The following is a 19,033-nucleotide window of genomic DNA, read 5'->3' as shown; positions in this document are numbered from 1 at the left end:
TGTGATTTTCAATCAATGAAGCTACAATGTGACGACGATTTGCCTTAAGGTATTCATCAACAGTCATCATATAATAGGAAAGAAGGTACTGATGCATGGCGTAAAAATCAATATCACCATCATTGCTCTTTCTCACCATCATGCAAGCACTAGATATGTGTGTACATAGCAAATGCACAGAAAATTAAATTTTACTCTCCTCATTTCACATCTCTTGACACGATCGTAAAATTAAAGCAACAGTGGAAATAGCTGATTTTTTATACATTATTCAATATTTTTGCTAAAAGCACTTTTTTATGTACTTCGTGAGTCATTTAGTAGGGCACTAGTTGCATCAAAAATTAAATAAATTCAATTTCCACTAATTTCATAAATTTCCTTTTGTAGAAAGTTTGGTGAATTTAAATGCTGAAATATTTTGTTGCTAGATTTTTCTATTGTATCAAAAAAATGCTAATTGGAAATGCTTGTTCATGATAGGAATTTTAAATTGTTATTTGGAGCATTTTATGTGATGGACGGCTTCAATTAATGTCTGCAGATGTTGCGCATTAAATGTTTCAGGAATTGCTGTACTGAACTTTAGTATTTTTGGAAATTTACTGAGTTTTCAAGGAAGTGAAGGTGTTAGTTTAAATTTGAAATCCTTACATTCTTCTGATCCCGAGCAACACAATACGGCGAATCGAATTTTTGAACTTAAAAATGAGTCAAAATCAGATACGATCGGAATCAGAGCCGTCAAGGCAACATTGCGTCTTATCGTTAATACAACAGCGTAACGACTCCCAAGAGAACACCATGTGACTTCCTATTTATGTCCTTGATCTTAAATTTAGTATTAAATATCAATTCTCGAGCGTAACAAATTGAATAAAATTTGTGGCAAATTTAATGCTCGGTCATGGATAGACTTATCAATACCAAATGAAACTTGCTTCCTCATTGAAGCTAAGATTCACCAAAGATTTGGTTCCGATGCATTTTTGTGATTGAGAACAAGGCCAAAACCGAGATAGAGCCGAGCTCGGGACCAAGATTGAGACTAAAAGAGAATTATTGGAGATCTTAACATCTACAAATCTCGAGACCGAGAATCGGAAACCTTGGTTTCGATCTCAAGAGCACTTAGTGCTCTGATGGACAATCTTTTATTTTTCTAAGCCTCAAAAACCACACGAGACAAACCTGGCATTTCCAAAATTACCCACCACTGCCTTATTGGACTCAATATTGTTGCCAAATGTAGGCACTACATAAAGCTTGTCTTTAAAACATTTGAATCCAATTTAACCTTAAAGTTTAAATCAAGCTCACAGTAGTGAATCTACAAGCAAATTGCTCCATACAAAAACATAACAATTTGTATGAAATTTTCCATACTGAATACAGCAGAATATTTTCTACACGAGTTAACATCAAGCAACAGAGAAAATCGGAAAGGAAATTCCTTCACACACTTCTAATAAAATTTAATGGTCTTTATGGTGGAAACACTTTCATCTCCTTAGTTATTTCTTTTCATCTTCTACATACACACTTTAATCTATTTTTTTTTTTGGAAATAAAAGACATCCTTATCAGATTTCATTTCTTTTTTTTTTTTTTTGGCAGAAGAGCTGGCAAGAGAAACATGTAATTGTATAACCCACACTCAGCCATAAAGAAAAATGTGAAAAAAATTTACTTGAAAATTGTTGAGGCTGTAACTGAGTTTGGGGAAGTTATTGGAATGAAAAAAAATCAATGATTTTCAATTCAGTGAACTTTTAAGGTCTGAAAGTCAGTTACTAAAAATAATTCAATAATTCCTTTTATGGAAGTAAGTATATTAATATCCAAGTCCACATCCTTTTTAAAGATAAACTTTTCCACAACTCTTAATGATCAAAATGAAAGTTTCATCCATTCTAAAGGAAGAGATTAACTTTTACTTTATTGCATGTCACTTTGAATGATATCTCTCATGATTCAAGCTTTATATTGTGCACTTCTGCACTATTCCCAACATTCACGTAGAATTCATCGGCACTTATATAATACAATAATATATCCTTACAAACAAAGGAAGCAGATATCCCACAATGAATGATGAGACACCAATGTGCATGGCTTTTTATGTTTTCCTTCATCCTGAATGAAATGCAAGAAGAAATGCAATTCGTACAAGATATTCAAGGAAGAGATATATTGCCCCTTTTTTCTTTATTATTTCAAAAATCATTTCTTTTATTGCTTCAACAACAACTTTCTTTTTTTTATTATAATGCAGGATATTTCCAACAATTTCCATTTTCTTCTATGTGCTTGAGGACGTTTTTATATTTTATGATTGCAAGAGGAGAACGACTCAGTGCAATGAAAAAGAAATCTCCTCAAAAAAATGTATTTTAACCAGGTTGAATGGATTAAGAACTTTTTTGGCCATGCTTTGTGCTGTTATAAATTGGAATTAAAGCACATTTGGAAGATTAGAACAGTAATTCCGAAATGGATTCTGAATAGGACAACAAACCAAGTCTTCCGATTTGAGTTCACATGTTCCTCTCACTGAGCTTTCGGGGGTTATTTGACTATATGCCAAAGCTTCATTTATGAATCATAAATATTCTGTATCTATCTTACTACTGCATTCTCAATGATATACAATTGTTTGGCTTTGATACATTAATTTCATTCCAATAAAAAGAGATTAGGAAGATTATAACCTTACTTTTAGGGGCTACTGGTAAGATATGCTCAATATAATATCTGAAATCTGTCTTCATAAAAGAATTGTCTAAAGGTCCAGAAGAAGCAATGTAAGAAAATCTAAAGCATTACTTGGTACGTTCATTTAAAACACCTAATTTACCTTATTGCAAACTTAGGTTCCAGAGGAAGAAACACACTTCCTCAAAACATAGCTTGAGTAGCTAGATGTCCTCTTAATTACAAGTCGCTAATGAGCTACCGAAGAATGCTAGACAGTGTGGCAAAGTAATCACCAAAACATTCTTTCGCAATGCAAACCGATCGGAAAATATTGAAATATTTCCACGACGACGACGAGGCGGCAGTATACTTAGAAGCAAGTGGTCATATCTGGTTGTTTTCACCGTGGAGGCAATATTTCAACATGTGCCGATTGAGTAATGTTCACTGCACTGCTGTTATCGTTATATTGGAAAAAGTCACAAAAATAAGGCGTATGTAAGGGTTACTAGCATAGTTTCGATTACAAACTTTGGCAAACAAAGCAACAAAGGAAAGACAACAACTTAAAAAGCCTAAAGGCAATAAACTGAAATTGTCCAAAAGAAAACACCCAAAAGAGCGGAACTGATCAAATGATCAGAAATGATCAAATCATCCAACATGTTTGATCAGCTTCGCAAATAAAAAAAGACACACAAAAGAAGTTCCACCTCACAATTTTTATTGATTTTAGTTCAGCTAGACAATACATCTATCCATAAGAGTTGAAATTCATATTATTATTGAGGTAAATAAAGAGAAGATGCTCACGATGATTCATATTTATAAGCTTATTAAACACAGATCTGTTTATTATTGAGCTATATTTTATACATTCCTACTATAAAACTCATTGATGCTTATCAAAATGCAATCACATTATGCAATTGCAGCTTTTTTCCCAATAATTTATTCATGAATTCACGATTCGTTTCGGTTCTCGCGGGCACATAATGACATGCTGTTAATAATATTCTGTTGATGAATCTGTCTGAGTCTCTATAACGATTAATCCCGAAATAATTATGACGAGAATGGAAGCATTTAAAGAGCTAGTGAAAAAATTCCTTTAAATGAGGAATTCCATTTTTGGTATTTGAAAATTGTTATATTTAGCTAGCATGCTTCATACTTTTTTGTACATTGGAATTTGATTATTTTCATTAATAGAAATATTTAATTAATTTTTGTTGTTCATAAGGAGCTTAACCTTCATTTTTGGAAATAATTTACAATTTTCATTGGAATTCCAGAGTATGGCAAGCAGGGGCATAGTCAGAGGAAGGGTAGGAAAGGGATGGAATGAGTCTGTATGAATCGAAAACATTTAAGGATGTTTTGGGATTTTTTCACGAAAAATCCAAAAAAATTCACGAATTTCATCAAAAAATGAAGGAGGGAGGACCTTCCTGAATACGACTTACATCCCTGGTATGGCAACAATATTAATCATCTTGCTGTATCTTCAAATCAGCTTAAAGATTTTCAATTTTCCTTTTCTATACCAAAACTTTAAAACCACATCATCTCCGACTATCTTTAATTTCAAATCCTATGATTGATTCTTCCTTAATTCAAGGAAGCATTTCCAACTATACATTCTATATATGTATATTCACAACATCGCAAGTAAGTGGATAGGAAATAGAAATGGCGTTTGAGTAAGATTGAATGTTCAGTCGTTGATAAAGAACTTGAAATAAAGAAGGAACGAGTAGAAGAAAGAACGGATGAAAAACTTATTAAAAAGTTCGAAAGAAGGAAAATAATTCTTTTTTGTTGAATTTCAAGCTGAAGTTTATTGTACGTACTTTTCAGAAGGATATGCTGCATTTTTCTACTTAAGTGGAAGCATTTTTACTGGGTGAAGATTTACTGATAAATTTGGACTTTTTACCCGATCGGAACTAACTTGAATGGCACTGAAACGACAGCATAGTTAGTGACAAATAGCAGGCAACGGGCGGAAGTGACCGAATTCATCAATTGTATCCCTCCTTAGCAGACAAAAAGCAAGCTTTCAAGAAAAAGCTCAGAGCACGCTCGCGAGCATGCTTAACTAACATAAAAAGCTCTTGAAAGCATGCTCTATGCTTACTAAAGTCTTGATACACTGACACATCGGTGTCTTGATGCCAACACCTCAATATGTACTGCTCGGAACAATATAAAGGTCAAATTTTTTCCCAAACATTTCTAAATCAACTTTTATATTGAAAAGGTCTAAGGAAAATTTTTTATCAAACATCCGTAAACTTCCGTGGAAATTCAGAAAAAATGTTCCAAATTCTTCGAAGGACAAGAATTGTTGACAACAGTTGATCCCTTTTGAGTAATCATGAGGGACGTTCCCAGAATGATATAAATCGAGAATTTAAAGAAGTTTCCTTCCTTTATCACACAGTATGTTCACAAAAATCTGCAGAGACTCCCACAGATCCAAAAAGTTCTGTTTTGATGGACAGGATATGGGAAGGTTAGTATATTACGGGACCCTAAGGGGATAGAGGGTATAGAATTTTGGTACAGACTTCAAATTTTAGTACATGATTATTACGGGCGAGAGAAAGGCCCTAAATATGCAACTTTCAGCATCACATAACTTCCGAACATTCCCTAAGTGAACGTGTCCCTTGATTTATCCTTCACAGCTTCCACCCAATTTACCCAAGATAAAAAGAAATGCGCAAAAAATGTCACATATTCATGAAGAATGTCAACAAACTTTCCAACTTGACAGCTTCTCATTCTTCACTATTATAACTTTAAGTTACAGTCAAGAACAATAGCTTACAATCATCTTTCGCAAAATTGAATATTTTCCATTCGTTTGTCATTTCTTATGCTGTTCATTCTCGATTTAAAGTTGAATAACGTACATAATGGAAAATAAATTTTAATTTGATTCCGTTTTCGCAGAAGTAGCGGAGGAAATAACTTTACTCTTAATGTGAATTTTCGTTTTCATTTTGTTGGTAAAAGTTTCAACCACATTTACTGCAATATGTTTCAGCTTGATTTCCCAGTATGTGAATTAATATTGCCTTGTAATTGCATAAATATTTAGTTACGGAAAAAAACCTTTAATATGCATAATTTTTGGGATGTGGTAAGGAATTGTGTGTGTTATCTGTAAATATATTCAGTCAAAAAAATCCCAAGGTGTCTGTATAGGCTCTAATGTCTAATCGATATTCGTATACTATATATACATGACATTGTGTTAGAGAAATACATGATGGAAAAGGAAGAACATCGTTAACGTAAATATGAGTAGACTACTATTCCATCATAAAACTGCTTAATAGCATCGTCTTGACAGGATGTCGGAATTTTATTAATATCGTTAATACTCTTAAGCAGAGTTGATATGTCAGGAGTATTTAAAGGTTACTGAACAATGGATTGATGGTATCAGCACATATCAATGTCTTATACAGGAATATGTCTTAGGGGAATCAAATTCCCCGTGGACAAGATTATTCAATTTTTTGAGACGAAATCTTGAATCTGGCTATAATTCCAATCCTTCATATGTCCACGATTGATTTTGTAAGACAGCTATAATGCAGTCATCATAAGCGACGACCAAGAAAGGATAGATTGATCTACCTCCCAAAAACTAGTTTCATCAACTGTCGAGATGACAGAAACTGCAGAACAATGATGTTGTGTCTAAATAGAGTCATAAGTAGACAAATTTGCCATTGCGATAGTATGACCTCTGTGGCTGAGTGGTTAGGTAACCGACCGGCTATCTATGTCACTTCTTTGTGAGTAAATGGGCTCGATTCCCACCAGATGTCGATCACTCAATCATTATATAGAGAGTTGCCAATATGATAAGAAATTGCCCAATTTTCATGAAATTACGATTGACTACTGATAAGCACCGTCAGTCGATGACACATGCTTTCGACTAATGCTTGCATACTAAAGTGCAGTCTGTTGATCGACAACAAAGCATTAATCTGGATGAAAATAATCACTTGAACGCCATATGGCAGTTACTTAGCTGCCAAGCATAATTTGTGCAGGCAACCAATTGAGTGATTCCCAACCCTGTCATGAAGAAGTTCAAGCTGATAAATACGAAATGTCATACTCACTTGATTGTAGGCGTTGCAATTAATAACTCATCAATGTTCAGTTATGTCCTGATGACATATTGCGTTCATAAAAGTTACGCTTGGTATGAGTAACATTAATCCTTTCAATTTTTATATATTGATTATTTTCCACACATATAGGTATGTACTGAGCTTGTTGCTCTCACAATGAGTCTATAACTATTTAATATTTTTGATTTATTCAGCAGTAAAAAAAGGTAAATGTTAAGGGATATTTTATTGTCCATTCACTGGCCACTTTGTGTACGATTTAATGCAATAATTATTAACAAGCAACTAGGATTCTATAAAGTATATTAGTCAAGTCATTACATGACATGAAACATCAATTCTTCAGTATATTTTATGCCACCACTTCATAATTTGTGGCTTTTTTTCGGCAATGGCATAACATAAAATTTAAAGCTATAAATTTGTTGCGGTTATACACATTAATTAAATGTCTTATTTTGGTGTCATTTTTTTGATTAATTTTCTCTCACTTTGTGTGTTATTTTGGCATAAGAATACAAAAAATCTATGTTTTAGGTCCAATTCTAATTGTGGACTGAATGAGCATACAAGTCCATATTTTATAATGTTTCTGGCAATATTGTATATTTAAGTGCTTTGCAGGATGATTCATTAATGAAAATTTATTACACAAATGACTTCAATGTCTTTAGTTCTCCCCCATTCATATTCCTTTATTTTTAGCATATTATAATATTGAAGGAAAAGCAATCGCAAAAGGAAGGAGAATGAAAAAATAGGAAGGAAAAAAAAATTCGATAATTTCACAACAACAACAAATAGTTCCCGAAATATTTTTTTTCTTCTTAATTCCTTGCGACTTTAATCTTTAAACATTGAACAATCTCCGATTCCGGTTATGTATAGCAAAAATATCCTTGTGCCGAACATTCACATACACACATTATTTTTTTCTAGTACACTTGTCTCACTTTAAATTTTCACAATTTATAATAGATTTATTGGATTCTATCCATTATATTTGTTATCAATGCACATTAATTGGTCCGAACTGTATTAATATAGACTTAATAAGCGACTTAAAGTTAACTAATAATGAAAAAAATTAAGGAAATGAAAAAGTTTTTGCTAGAACAGCGAAAAGACACTTCCATGATGTCGGTGCTGAAAAAATGAGTAAAAGCCAACCCCAATTTTTTTTTTCAGTCTTTCCGATACTGTTGATTTGAATATGAAACAGACTTTCCATTGTGGGAAATTGAATTTTCCAATAAATGACTCATGCAGTCATAACATTGTAGCTGCTATTCATAGAAATGTCTGTGAATATGAAATATTGCAAATGGAATAAATCATATGTTTTATTGGAAGTGTTGGAACTAAGAGAGTCAGTTGTGGTGAGAAGAGAGAATATTTGTGGTGAGTTTAAAATTCAACATAGTTCCTCTCATGAGAGTAAGCTCTGAAGTATGTTGAACTGGAAGTGGTGAAATTGTTGAAGCTTTCGCCACAAGCAATATCCAGCATGCATCACGTATTTTAACACTTCTCATCCCGAGCATTTTCCTACTTCTTTTATCACCTTTTAAAATTTATTTGATTTTTATGCGCTTTTCATGTGTTTTTGACTCATTTTCATGATTTTTTGCTTCTTTTATGCTTCTTTTCTTTTTCTAATGCTGTAAAAATTGATGTTTAGAAGCTGATGAAAATTTAAATAAAAATGAATCATTTGTTTGTGATGATCCACCGAGAGGGGTTTTTGAGATCATAAAATTTGGCAGTGCATCTTCATGAGAAATCTTGAGTATAGCTAATAATACTAAAAGTAAGGTTTAATTTAGAAAGAAATTGAAGAGAATTTGAAGGTTCTTGAAACTTTTTGAGGGTTCTATTTTGTGGGGTTCTGAATATTATTGTGGTTGAGTATGCAAGTGTATAATTTTGGAAGTATTTGGTTGTAATTCATAAAATTTATTAGTATATAGCAGTAATTTTGAGTCAAGGAACACCTTGGTGGTAAGAATTAACTTTAACCGAACACGGCAAGTGGCTTATGGAATTTCCAGAAAATTTTGGCTGCACACTAATGTGCCGCGACACACAGGATGTCCATCACTTGTCTATAGACAATATTGGGTATGAAGGCCTAAGTCCAGGTCTAATTAAAGCTTCAAAATGCTCTTAGGAAGACACACAATGCATAAAAGGCAAGAAATACAAGCCAGGTCGACCACTAGTCTTACTGGAAGCTGACTTATGTCAGATTGGATTCAGATTGTTCCTTATTTCCATGAAATGTGCCTTCCGAGCTCTTCTTGACCAAGTTAGATTCAAATTTTCTAATTTTAATAATTTTTTTCAATTTTTCACTACATCATGTTGATTGGAAGCAGATTGAAACAGAACCTAAACCAGACAAAAAACATTATAATAATTTTTTCGAAACCATGACAGTACTCGGTAATGTTACTAATTAGCTCATTAATATTCCCATCAATAATTTGATAGGATATCAATTACTTATTATCAATAATTTATTCATTAAATGTTTTCAATGAATTTTCAGTTCTCTAATTATCAATTTAAAATATTTATTTTTTAATAAGTAATACTTTGATAATGGTTTAGAAATGAGTTTGTAGCTGTAATAATGGGAAAGTTCAGAAGTTATGTAACACTTAAAATAGAACTTTTCAGAGTTCATCCAAAATTTTAGGCCTAAAGACAAAAACGTAGGTCTATAACATTATACGAACTATAAGTTACAGCCCAAAACTGAAGGTCTGCGCATCTAAGATTCTGGACGTGCAGGCTAGCGATTCTTGTAAGATTCCCAGAATGTTTAGACTAGTTTAGACCCCATCCCAAAAGAAATACTTAGTGACAAAATTATGAACCAGAAAATGACATCCATAACCAAATTGTGAACCCCCGTCCTCATGCTAAAGGTTTCGTAATTTCCGTACGTTCCCTAAATTGAAAAATAATCTAAAATAAGCTGCATTGAGTTTCATTTATTAATATATTTGCATTATTCTAAATATTCGCGTAGATTAACACTATAGCAAAAATTCAAAACATTTAAATCCCATACAGGCAAATCATAATGAATGAGCATAAATTCATGCTGAATAGTCCTGAATTGCGTTAAATTAGTTATGTAATTTAATCATTTTTCATTCATCAAAAAGTTTTTTTTATGAAATAAATCCATTACTCCATTACCATAAAAAGTATATGTATGCATATTGAGTATAAATCATCAAAATAAAGTTCTCAAGTTTTCAACTCACTGGGTTTGAGGAAGAGGCAAATGTGAAAAATATGACAAAAGGCACAGTACATACATAACGATGTTTCTTTTCTCTTTTTCATCGTTATAACATTGAATTAAATTTAATTTTCGTCATAAAAACATAAATTTACATCTTCTTCATCATCTTGCTTTTACACTTATTCGCTTATTCATTCATATCCAGGAGCGGAACTAGGAGATTGTTACCACAAGTAGCAGGAGGGGGAGACATTGTTTAAATCCCCAAGATTTTAAAATCTCCCCAAAAATAGCAGAAAATTGCCAAAATGTTCAAGCATGCAAGAGGAAGTGATGCCAATTCCTCTAAATACGACACTAAGCGTATCCATATAATTTATATAGACACATTTACGCACACACTCATAATAGAAAGTAAAATTATAGGAATGAAATGGAACGGATGTAGTAAATCTTAAGGAATCCTTTTTTACGACACGAATGGCATAGTAAATTGCTCAAAAAGATTGGAGATGACGAGAAATAGGTTCCCATTTTCTGCCTTTTGTATATTAGGAGAGGCAGTCGGTGATGATGTTGCTATCATCCCCACCAGATTTGTGCAAATTAATTTAATTTCTGGTTAAACGCTTTTATTGAAGGATCTGGTTTATGCCATTGTTCCTTTTAAGCTCCACTCAAAATTTTCCGTATACTCTTCCTTTATTCTTCCTTGTAAAAAGATAATGAGATTTTCTCTGTTTCCTTAATTTCTCCCAATTCACAATCATAAGAAGTCAAAATTACATTAATGTGCTTTACTTTTAGTTCCTCTTTTATTTTTGAGAGGGGATAGAGAACTTTTCCTGCTCATAATTAAATTCATGAAGTTTTCATCTCAATTGTTGTAAATTATAACAGAATCTACTTCCTTTTTCTTGTCATTTTTGTTCTACAAAAAACAAATTTTAAATGAAAACGTAAGGGGTCGTTTTGAAATTACGTAATGGTTATTATATCTTTTTAAGACCGAATTCCTCAGTGATGAAATGACATTCTTTCATTGGTAAACGTACGGACAGAGAATTTGTACAAACTAAGTGTCAGGGGCAGCAACAGAATCAGATGGAACGCATTTGTTGCAACCCTATAATAGACAAAGAGCTCGCTCTCAAGATAAGAGTAAGCAAAGAGCAACTCTCACGAGCATGTTCTTCTAGTTTATTTTAAGTGAGCATGCTCTCGAGTTTATGTTCTCTGTCTTAAGGAACCTGAGTTCCACAGAAGAACATGGCTGCAATATGTAAGTAACTAACCCTTTCTCACCGTAACGCTTTGTCATGTACTCTGTAACTGCTCACCCTTAAGTGTTACGTAATTTCCAAAGAAGCCTAAGGTATTGTTCATAAATGATGTCTAATTGTTAATGGGTTGTTGGGAATTTAAGAATTTATGACAATTTTCCCAAAATAATTTACAATTTCAATGCATTTTAATTTTCCGACATCATTTATGAAAGACTCCCCCCATAGACCTATCTTCAAAACCACCCGTCATAGCCTCGGGGAGTTAAGCAAAGTATTCAAAAATGCGAATAGATAAAGAAAAAGCTTAGAGGGGTGTCAATGTGAAGATAAACATAACTTGTTTAAATTTGTATATTTATCTGTTTGTGGATGTGTATATGTGTGTGTGTGTGAGTGTTTATGATGTTGCGTTTAACCGCAATATTTACAATAACAAATTTTTCATCCCTTTTTCTTCCCTCCTTTTTCTACAATTGTTCCTACTCAATAATAATAGTAGAAAATTCAACACACACAGAAAATGCCATCATAAAAGTAACAACAATTTAAATATTTATGAGTACAACTCACAGTAAAGTATGCATATATACCAAAAAAAAAACCAAACTCATTTTATGTGAGATAAATTCTCAAATGATCCCCAGGATTGAGTAAATGAGTGTCTCTTCCTCACAATTTTTCGTGTTTTTTTATTTTAGAATAAAAATCGGGATAAATTTTATTCTATGGCATAAATGTATCGTATAATGGAAGTGATACAGATAGTAGTTTGTGTATAATATATGCCTATCATGTACGAATCTACAACCCCAAACAAAAAAATAACTGCAGTTTACGCACAATGGCACAATCCCATTTTTTCCGATAAAAGCTGTTTAAACTTTATTTCAAATTTAATTTATGTTTGATTCTTTTTTTTTGTTGGCTCCCCTAAATTTTTTTACCACACATATCACAAAAAAATGTATGAAGTCATTTTGTTTGACTAAGTGACTTCAGCGCATTTATGCCTAACATGTCATGAAACTAGAATTCATTTAGAAGCAATTCAAATAATTCAGATTTCCTGTTAAGTTAAATAACGGAAAATTTTGTTTTGATAATTAACGGTTGATAAAAATTCAAATTTTTTGAGGGGAAAATTTCCACGTGTTTTTGCATATTTAACTTAAAAATCATTAATTAAACTATTTAACGATTGTTTAAAGCAACAAAATCAATCTTAAAGTCCAAAAATCGACGGCACAGATCGAATGCTTCAATTCTGAACCCTCTACCATGTCTGGTTGCTGAGATTTCACATCTCTGGCAGCCATCTAGCAAGGCAATCAAAGTGAATGGAAACTCATCATTATTTCTACCAAAAATGAGCTACAAATGAACATATTTTTCCACCCATACACATACACACACTTGCTGCATCAGATGCCCGAAAGGCTTTAATTTTGAAACACAAAGAAATTGAGGAACAACAAACAAGAGTTGTTTTTAATTCCGGAAGGCAGAAATGAAGAGAAAAACAATACTGACTTTATTATATTGTTTCATGTTCTTGTACTTTTTGTGCTCTATTACCAAAAAAGAGAACATTTTTTTTAATTCACGACGAAAAAAAGGAGGAAGTAGAAAAGATACAGGAAATATTTTATGCCACAAAAAATTTAATCTCTTTTTTTGCACCCTTTTTGTGTCGCTTTAAAGTCGAAAATGTATTTGTTAAATATCCTTAATACGACGTTATTGAATTTGTCATTGTCACTTGCACTTACTTTCTATCCTTAGAGTGCTTTATTGAATGGAATCAGGAAAAAATAGGAAATAGGCTTTTCCACTCTGTAAGCAGATAAGCGTATTTTGGGGAATTTGTATACATTTTCAGGTAATAAGATTCTAAAAGCCTCTTAGCTGAGATTGCATGGAGATTTTTTTGGAAATAGATGTTTAGGTGTAATTTTTGTGTAATTCGTTTAATAACCTGAAGGAGAATTTTACTTGAAGAGCGTTGCTTACTTCTAAATGTAAGCTTAGACATCCATGTAACAAAAATACTAACCTCATCCCCTACATACGCCCCTGATTAAAGATTAAATGATACTTATTTAAGATATTTAGTTACTAACACAGATTACAGACTGCCCTACCCTAGCAGTGCTCTTAAGAGTAGAGTAAGTTGAGGGCAACGCTCATAAGTATGCTTTATCTAGTGTATTTAAGGTAGAGTTCGGCAAAGATCTCCAGGCCTGCGTTTTCTGTTCCTGTTTACTAACACAGATTCCAGGCTACTAGGATAGGTCCGTATCAGGCAAATTACGTCCTTTTAAGAACAAAATAAGCTGAAGGTAACCGCTCACAGCCATGATTATCTGTACTGAATTTAAGATACAGTTCGACCAAGAACTGCATGATTACAATTTTTAATTTTTATGTGCACAAGACTGCAGTTTTTGGCTGTACCTAATATTTGTTCAAGGCCTGCGTTTCATATCTACAGGATTGCGTTGTATATCTACAGACCTGATGCTCTTGACGTACCCTAATTCAAGATTAGCGAATTCTCGGTAGCATACTGTTAGAAGCTAGTCATTCAAGCATACAAAACTGCATACCATCCAATTCATTTAATCCCTAAAAAGCAACATAGCAGTTGTCATGCCTTCTTTAATTTCTTCATTCCATCGATACAGGTGCTAGCAAAAATAAGGAAATTACAAGCATTTCTTATTCCTTTATTTCTTTCAATTTTAATAAAAATTCCTTAAAATTCATCTCGAGTACAATCTTGCTAGCAACAAGAAAAAAAAAAAGTACAGAACGAGGAATTTCGATGTGTTTACTGGAGTAGCAAACGAGTTTCATGCTTTTTGTGATTTTTCACACTTTCTTCTTCGTCTCTTCAACAAATTTAACTTCTTTTTCACTTTAAAGATTTTCCTTCTTCCTTTTACAATCTACATGAACCGTGAAAAATAAGGAAACGAAGCATTCCGAGGAAAACAAAGAGCGACAAGCGACCTGTTATCGCTGTCAAATTAAAAAGTGACTTTTTGTCTTCTTTTCTTATTTCCCTTCCCCATCTGTTTGTTGTTACTATTTCTCTTATTCCTTTTTTTCTATTTTTACGTGTCCGTGGGTGTCAAAAAATATAAAACGGAAGCAAAAATAAAATTATTTTCATAGGAAAAAAAACTAGGTGGAAAGAAGGTGGGGTTGTGAGGGAAAATAATGGGACAATTGTTTAATGGTGTGTAAAAAAAGTCAATATTTATGCTTATACATTTTGTGTGACCCATCTTCCTGTTTCACATCTCATGATTTTCAATAAAAATCGGGGTTTCACAACCTTTGATTTGCGATGCACTTGGATTTTTGGAATATCTTTGAGATTTGTCTTAAAGAATGCATTATAATAAGGATTAAGCAGATATCTATAGGCTTGGATTCCTTCGTTTTAGATGTACAGGACTGTGGTTTCAGGGTGGACTTTACAGTTCGGCAAAGTGTTTAGACCTGTAAAATGTACTTTTTAGACCGCTCTCTTAAACCCAGTTTGAGATATTTTGGGAACGAACATAAAATTTCCAATTTTATCTCACAAAATCTAGAAATCTCAAAAATAGAGATTATGACCCTCTTCCTGGCTATGACGCTGTTAAGCATCATCTTCAATCGATTCACAACAGCCATCCAGATACCAATCTTAAGGAGTTAAAGTCAAGTAAAAGAATTAAAAGCCATAAAATTCATATCAGATCTTTAATGTATCACTAGCACAATAAAGTTTAAGAACGACTGATACAAACATACATTCCATAATGAAATGGACTCTCCGGGAACCCATCTTGATTAAAATTATCATTCTTTCTAGAATTTCATCGTGCTCCCCTCTCCTATTTGTGCAGCCCCACACGACAACTTTCATTAATTTAAATTGTATTAAAAGGAGGTAGTTGTACTAAAAAATGCGGAAGTGAAAATAATGGAAATTGATGGGGTAGGATATTTGATGCGTTACTGAGATAAAATTTATTGTGCAGTTTCAATGTTTTGATGGGCAGATGGCATTGTTGGGTGAATATAATGAATCTTTTTTGATGACAGTGAAGGAATTTCTCTTTTTTTACAGAGGCAATAAAAAAAAGTCCTGGCATGGCAAATGAAACCATTTAGTACAGATGAATAATAATTATTAAATTATTCAGCATGAAGCACAATAAATTGCTCCCCATTATCTCATCTTGTTCCATTGGTAATAATGGAAAATATGTCGTACATAAAATTCCATTGAACCAATAATTTTACAGCTTAAATTTATTGGAAGCGATGAGGAAGTTTTATGACTTTTCATTTTTAATTAATCAATTTCAATCATGCCTCATGTACATCTGGCTTTTCAAACTTCAAATCTATACGTACGTGTATTGTACTGCAAATCGATTATGAAAAATGATATTGCCGACGACTTGGAATGTGTTTGTTGCTGTTCCTGGTATTAAAAAAAATATTAAATTTTGTACTTTTTTAGGGGTGAAAAAAAGAAATTTTCATTTTTTTTTTATTTTCTCTTAAAAGAATTTCAAAAATTCCATAATTCGATTTTAATTTAAAAAGGAGAATGAGTGTGGATAAAAATTCTTTGAAATAAAGGCAAAATTGCAAACAAAGGAGATGAAAAATTTTTGAATTTCATTCGATATTCGAATATTTCTTTGTGGGGAAAGGGGAATTCAGGGAGAGATTTGAGTTGGTAACGGGTGTTAAATTATGAGAATTTATTTCAATGGATTTTGATTAATAGTGAATTTTATTTCAATAGCTTTGATGTAGAACTATGGATTTTTCAATTTTTGCGACGTGGGGGATATGGGCATGTGTTTTGGACCATAGTTTGGGTGATACTGCTATAGAAATATAGTGACAAATTTTGCTCGAAAAACTATGGATCCAAATTTATGCTCTACATTGTCAGGGTTTCTAACCCGACCAGCACAAATCGGTTAAACGCAAAAAACTAATCGAAATTTGATCGAAATCCCACCGTTAATACGGCACCCTAGCAGTACCCTAGTGTACAAGGTATGTTGATCGGGTAAGCAAGGTGAGAAAACTCGCAATAATTCCAACAAGTTTAAAAAAGTCTCAGCATTTTCTGACATGGGTTTTAAAATTCCTTTGGATATCCATACTCAAGAATTTATGAGTCGAATCTAGAACCTAAAGTGGAATCTAGAGTATGAAACCGTATTAAGGAATTTCTGCAAGTGCAAGTCAGGCCGTGTGTCAGTGGCTGAGTGATGAAACAGCAGACCGGATCTCTGAATCATTCTATTTATGGTAAAGTGGATTCAATTTCCATCAAAAGGCATATGTATCAATCTGTGAGCAGTGACATGCTAGGGCACCGACAAAAAAATTTAAAAATTATCGTGTGCTAAGTACGATACGACAAGGAATCGCCTAATGTAATTTTCACGATTTTACAATTGGTAATGCCTTAAACGCCAAAAGACGGTAAAACAGCTATGAAACTCTGACTCCTCGACTTTAGTCACATATTTGTCAAATCAAGCCCCCCTACATTCGAAAATCTTCAACTCAAAAATTCTCTTTTTTTTTTTAATCTTCAATATCTTCACGTGCTGTATTCTATTCAAACTTTCCAATTCTCTCCTCATTCAATTTAATTCTTAATACAATCTCAAGGATCTTTAGAAAAAATTGTTCTTCTTTTTAAAATTAAATTGCTCTTTGAAGACACTTTAATAATCATGACAAGCTACACAATCTTATTCTATTCATTCCTCTATCCTGAAATCTTATTGAATTTGCATAAATTTATTTTTTTGTGTATCTTAAACTTTTTTTAAAAAATCAGGAAGAAAGGAAACTTTCTTAATTTAATTTCTTTATGTGAGAAAGCTGGGATGTCTATCCTGTATAATTTCGTCATAATGTCTGCATTAAAAATCATTTTCCACACTATTTGTAAGTTAAAAAAAAGGCAGAAACTTTTACCCCAACATACTTATGATTTATTTACTATATGTGAGACAAAAAGGTGAGGACTTCCTTCATTATTTTATTGTAATGCATTGAAAGTTTCTTAATAAAATCATCAAGCCACATCTCTCCACACTTAATCCAATTTCCATAAACAACAGTGAAAAGAAAAGGAAGTGAAAGGAACCAAAAAAAAAACTTTGTCATCGACTGCTCCATGTCAATTTCAAGGTTTCCTTTCACCAGTATATAAGTTAAACTTTCTGGCTTTTTAGAATACCAATATAGTGTTAGAGGATGTATGTAGAGGAATATTAAGTTTGAAACGAAAAAGGAATAAGAAGTTAGTTCTTTTGGGGGGAGGTGGGGGATGAAAAGGGTGAGTTTAAGAAAATTTAATTTAAAACTTTTTCTACACACAATATTATTAAAATTTTCCAATATTTTGTGTATATTTTTTGGATTTTCATCCTCAATCTACATACATATGTGTGTATTTGAGGATATCTGATGCGGATATAGATTAGAATATGTTTGATTTGAAAATATGTTGCTAATAAACTCTGTTAGATAGTAGTTTTTGTTTTATGAATGTTTGGAAGGCAAGGAAGCTTGAACAGAATAAAAATTAAATATTATCTTTCGAAATAGAAAGAGTGTCTGTTGCTATGTGTTGCTTAAAGCTTGTTTTTAAATTCAGGCACGCTTGTGATTTTTTGATGAATTTTAATAGATTTTTTGAATTTTACCTATTGGAATCTTACAGTTAATCAGATCCGTGAAATCCAGTGCACCAGGGTCTCAAACTAACGGGTGAGGATGCGCCTAGTCTCGAACCCATGAGCGCAAAGTCCATTTTGCAATAATAAGGCTGAGTTGTCCAACCTCCGCATGAATTTTAAACCCTTACATACAAATCATCCTCAATAATACCTTAGTGTGGTCAGTGTATTGAAGGATTGATCATGAATCTTTTCTCTGCTCACAGAGCCTGATCCAACGAGCTATCTCTCTCGATCGGCACAAGTTATTCATGGCAGCCCTTAAAAAGTGTACGTTGTCTTTAGAGATAGTAATATACTTGGCATTAAAAATTACAAGCAGTTGCCATCGATAGTGCCAGTTACAGTCATAATTGATCTGTTAGGCCAGCGAAGAAAAGAAGAGTGCCATGTGGTCGCCATTTATATGCTATGAAAACTTGTGGCAATCGGGTCTGTTTGACAATAAATTTGTCACACATTTTATTTAAAAGAGAATAAGCATCTGCATTAAAATAGTTTCATATGAAATTTATGCATACCTAAAATTGCTTCTAGTCTGCAGAAAGCTCCAATTCGAGTGTGCTTCCTAAAGCTTCCACTCGAATTTGTTCCCAACGAGATCATTGCTGTGTAAAATTTGTGAACAAACTTTTTTCAATGCCAATAAATTTTCTCCATATCAAAAGCATAAAAAGAATGAAAAGAAAATTTTTAGCGGAACAAACTTTTCATCCACAAAAACATGAAAAGCAGAAGAGAAAATTTAATTTTCATGAAAATTAAAAGTGAATGAATTTTTATTCCTTTTAGAAAAAGTTTTAGACATACAAAAAAATATGAAAAAGAACTTCAATGGTACTTGTGTAT

At 32.7% G+C, this 19,033-nt stretch overlaps 1 protein-coding gene across 6 annotated transcripts in view; it reads right to left on the bottom strand.

Moving 5' to 3' along the window:
- The window catches only part of sick (sickie), a 175,706-nt gene that overhangs the window by 40,005 nt on the left and 116,668 nt on the right, over window positions 1-19,033 (bottom strand). The window lies entirely within an intron of this gene.

The sequence above is a fragment of the Chironomus tepperi genome, unplaced genomic scaffold, assembly GCF_022539635.2.
Source record: "Chironomus tepperi strain 1889 unplaced genomic scaffold, CSIRO-AGI_Ctep_v1 contig_48, whole genome shotgun sequence".
Lineage (NCBI taxonomy): Eukaryota > Metazoa > Arthropoda > Insecta > Diptera > Chironomidae > Chironomus > Chironomus tepperi.
This window is presented reverse-complemented; position numbering and strand designations above follow the sequence as displayed.